Here is a 4,693-nt window from a genome sequence, read left to right on the forward strand (position 1 = left end):
TCCCTGTCAGTGCTGTGTACCCCTGCTGCAGACTGGTCTCTGGGGAGGACGTGCTCAGTACCCAGCCATCCCCACCAGCATTTGCAGTGATCAGCACACTGCTGAGCTGGGCTGGCATCACCTGCGGGTGTTTGGGGTGATTGCCCCCTCCCAGCACTTATAAAAGCAACCTGTCCTGGGGTGTGAGGATGGTTGTGGGTCTTGGGGAGTGTGGATGGGCTTCTCTTTCAAGGGTTGTTTAAGTACTTTTGGATTTTTCCTTTAACAAGAAGAGAGTTTTTATTTCTGTTCTTAAAAGATGAGCAATGCATCCTTTAAGTGTTTCTGTGCTTGGTAGTAAAACTTTGTAGGAAGGTGTTAGTTTTAACTCTCAGGTTGGCTTGGATAAAGCTGGGTATTGCTGGGGAAGCAGGGGCACGGTGCGTGCCACCAGTGCTGGAGCTCTGTGCCACCCAAAGCTTGCTGCCGGCCAGGAGCTGCCCAGGGAGGAGAGAACTGACTGAAAGGTATGGCCAGGCTGCCTGAGAGTAGCCCTCAGTTTCCCTTCCAGGTGACAGTGCAGAGAGCTGCTGTGCCTTTGGGAGACTCTAGAAATAGGAGAAGAAATCTCTGCTGCTCTGCTGGGAGAGAAAGAGGTGGTTGAAATGCTAAGAGGAGGTGATATATGGGGCTGGCTGGGTATCAGCATCCCAGGAGACTATCAAGCTCAATTCTTACAGCTATAGTGTACCTATAAATGTTTCTATCCATAATGTGCTTGTTCAGGCTAAGTGTATTTATGTCTAATGGAAGGTGAACAGTAAGGGACTTTCTACTGTGTGTGGGAGGGGGGTGGCTGGGTGAGGCCCTGGGGAAGGGGCTGCCTTTCACCCTCCCTGTCTGGAGCCTCTCCCTGTACCCTGGTGAGAGCCCAGCTCTGCTGCAGGGAACAGGCAGTTGTAAATGCAGCCCCTGCAGCACAGTTCTGTAGTGCCCTCCCCAGAGAGCTACGTTAATGGCCAGAACTGGTGCTGTTCTGGAGAGCGTGCCAGGGCTGTCGGGGAAGGCACAAGAGTAAAACAAAAAGCAGCAATCAGCACAAGAGGGACGTGGAGCTGTTGGAGTGAGCCCAGAGGAGGCCATGGAGATGCTGCGAGGGCTGGAGCAGCTCTGCTCTGGAGCCAGGCTGAGAGAGCTGGGCTGGGGGAGCCGGGAGAAGAGGAGGCTCCTGAAGGGGAGACCTGAGAGCAGCTCCAGTGCCTGAAGGGGTGACAAGAAAGCAAACTGGCCAGGACACGCATCCCACCTGCATGGCCCTGGTCAGGTGTCCTTGAATGGCTGAGGGTCCACGGGTGGTTGGAGCAGCACTCCTAGAAGTGTTTGCCAGTTCCGTGTTTTACATCCGTGATGGCTCACTTCTGGAAGCACTTCCCTGCCTGTTAAATTGCAGCTCCCAGGGTAGAGAAGCCTAAAATGGCTCGCAGCTTTGTGAGCAGACACCAGGCAGATGTGGCAAAGGGATGCTGCGAGCTGCTTCCTCCAGCAGCCTCCCTATGGCCCCTGCCTCTCCTGTCCTTCCTCTCAAACTGTTGTCTCCATGGGGTTAAACTCCAGTGTAGTTAAACCAACAAACAAAAGCAGTGATGTGACTCTGCACTCAACTGGAGGGGTTCATGGGATGTTGGTGAACTGAGGACCTGCTGCCTGGTGTCCTCCTAGGTCAGGCAGATAAAAACCCAAGTCCTTGCAAGGAGCAGTACTGGCCTTGTGAGAAGTTTGGTCACTCCTCATCAAATACACATTACTCTGAGCAACTAATGTGGGATCAAGATCAAGCTCTGGTTTAAACTTTATGCCTTTCCCTGTATAATTACTGTTCAACTCAGTGCGTTATAGAGGCCTTTGACTTTCCTTTCAAACAGGCACTAGTGAGTGGTGCCAAGAGTGACTAAAATGAAGAATCTTTGATCTAGCTCAATATCACAACTTCTTTTTTTTGGTTTATTAACATAATCTCTGTAGTCTCTGTACTGAAGTTAATCTGTGGTGTGGCTGCAGTGTGTTGAAGATTATATGTATTAGCATTCAAGATGATGACTTTTTTACGCAGTAGCAATTCTTACTTTTTAAGCAGCTCCTATTTTAGCAGTATATCTATTTTGCCCTACAAAATATCCTCAGGAGAAGTTCAGGAGACATTTGTAGACAAATTGTCCTTACTTCTTTGGATAAAACCAGCTGTAGGTACTACAGCTGTTGACATCTGGCAGGTCTGAGCATACCCCGGGCTCTATGCTAGGCCAGTTCATTGGAGAACGGATGCATTAGGCCAGGACAAGGACAGGATTTCTGACTGTTTTGTCCTTTATTCCAGCCCTGGACACTGACTTTGTCCCTGCAGCAAAGCTCCCAGGTCCAGCAGCTTGGAGAAGGCTTCAGCATGTTCAGGTAATGGGAATGGCTTCTTGGGTCGGTTGTGGCAGGATGGGTGCATTGGGAAGCATGAAATGGAGTCAATGAAGCACAACCCTCCTGGTGCAATGTTGTTATCTGCACAGGCTGTGGAGCTCTAGGGGCAAACTGGCGCAGAAGAGCCCAGGAGGCATTTGCATTAGGTGCCAGCCTTAGGTCAGGTTTGCTCCTGCAGGAGAAAATTCAATGCAACTTTTGAATGGCTGCAAAGTATCCTAAAAATGTGGGGGTTTAGAGAGGATGATGAATTAAACGTGGGCTGGCTTGGTTGGTGCAAGCATTCAGAATATGCTGCATTGCTGGGACATGATAAACCTGCTGGAGTGTGTTCCGGAGCTTCCCCATAGGGTAGTGGCTGGATGGGGCTTGCAGCAACCTGGTCTAGTGGAAGGTGTCCCCTGCCCATGGCAGGGAAGTGGAACTGGATGAGCTTTAAGGTCCTTTAAAACACAAACCATTCCATGACCTCTGCTGGTGCTGAAAACAGTCTTTCTTCCTCCCTAAGCCTGTTGGGTTTATTCGTGAAGTGATGTGTGCATGTCGCCTGCTGTAGGGTAGTGACCAAAACTGACCTAAAGAACACTGAGGGGTTTTAGGCCCTCAGTGTGGCATTGAAAGCTCTTTCACAGCCTTGTTTTTCAGTTGTCCTCATCACAAAGATCTCTTGGCCATTGATGCTATCTGTGTCTCAATGAGGGTTTGCTTGGAGCCTGTGGGATGCTGGTGGGCTCCAAGTCTGGGCTTTTCATCACCTGTGTCTCCTTCAAAGTGGGCTTCAGCTGGAAAAGCATCCATGTTGTTGATCTGCTTATAGGGTATCCTTCTCTTGTAGGGTACCCACCTTGCACTGGACTCCTTTTCCTCTGTGCTATCACTTGAGTCAGAAGTATTCACCTACCTGCAGAGGCCTGGAGATCTTGGTTTGCAATGAGAAATTGCATTAATATGAGCAAAAATGTCTGCTTTACATAAAACATCAGAACATGTCTCTTTTGGCTTTTTGTTTGCCCCTTCAGCTAACAAAATAAGCAAAATCTATATTGGAAAGGTCAGTAGTTTCCAACAGATTCATTAGAAGAGACTGTGACAACTGATGCTATTAACAAGATTATATATCTCTTACTTAGAGTATTTACATCATAAAAGTAAAATGTCTCTTCTATAAGTCTATTAATACACAGTTCATTAAACTAGAAACAACGGTATAATTGGGAAACAACAACAATTCATTAGTCTTAATGGGGTTTAATAAAGTTTCTAAGCAAGGATTCTTCAGAGAATTAATTACAATATCCTCATCAGGAAAGAACCCAGTCTTCATCACTTGGATACATTTCTCCAGTTCATGAGCTGTGAAGCATCAGCAATTCTTGGGACATCCCCCTGGAAGTGTGGGATTTTCCCTGAGCCGGTGGCAATGTGGGATGCCAAGGCTGGACAGCTTAGAAGTGAATCTGTCTTTGTTTTTAAATATGGAATTCCAATGGAAAACAACGTTATTAATCATTTTGCAGCTGCAGATGTGCTGGGTTAAGGATTAAGGAAAGCTGTTGCTGATCCGTAGGTATCAGGGAAAACAAATCCCACCTCTTCTGCTGTTGCTGCTGCTGCTATCCCCATGAACATCCAGTTCTTAATCCAGCAAAAGTGCAAATGAGACCGAGATCTATAGTCCTTATCAAGATCCATTGTTTCTCATCAGGGATTTTCACCTGTGCATGGCTTTTCTGTAGCCATTTTCTTATTAATTAAACAGCGGCTTTCTGCAGGCACTGATTAAACTCTGGAGTAAGACCTGCCACAACACAGGGGACAAAAGGGACAAGATGTATTATTTTTAATGTAAATGGCTTCAATTCAGAGATATTTGATCAAATTCAACTGACAATTAAATTATAAATGAATCAAGTGAAAGGGTCAGTAATATAACAAATGGTACTTGTCAGTGTCAGCTTTAAGTGAATCAGTGCTTTAAAAATGAAAGGAAAACTGCAAATGTTAAGTACTGTGAGCTGTTAAGAGTCAGGAGCAAGGATTTTGAGAGGACAGAAAAGAATATTCAGTATCGTTTCTACGCTTCACCTGCAAAATATGCCAAAAAGAGCACTGATTCCCACTGTCATAAGTGACTATTGCTGTGTAATAACCAGCAGGAGGGATGGTGTGAATGGGGGGAGCAGCAGGGGGTTTGCTCCTCTCTGTGTGGTCTGGGGCTCCCAGTCATGGGGGAATGTGAATGAAT

General features: G+C 46.8%; 1 long non-coding RNA gene across 1 annotated transcript; it reads left to right on the plus strand.

The window, feature by feature from the left end:
* Nucleotides 1–279: 279 nt before the first annotated feature.
* Nucleotides 280–3,719, plus strand: LOC136023756 (uncharacterized). Its single transcript, XR_010616685.1, has 3 exons — nucleotides 280–506; nucleotides 2,354–2,427; nucleotides 3,284–3,719. It is a non-coding gene; the product is annotated as an uncharacterized LOC136023756 (long non-coding RNA).
* Nucleotides 3,720–4,693: the final 974 nt, after the last annotated feature.

The sequence above is a fragment of the Lathamus discolor genome, chromosome 19, assembly GCF_037157495.1.
Source record: "Lathamus discolor isolate bLatDis1 chromosome 19, bLatDis1.hap1, whole genome shotgun sequence".
Classification (NCBI taxonomy): domain Eukaryota; kingdom Metazoa; phylum Chordata; class Aves; order Psittaciformes; family Psittacidae; genus Lathamus; species Lathamus discolor.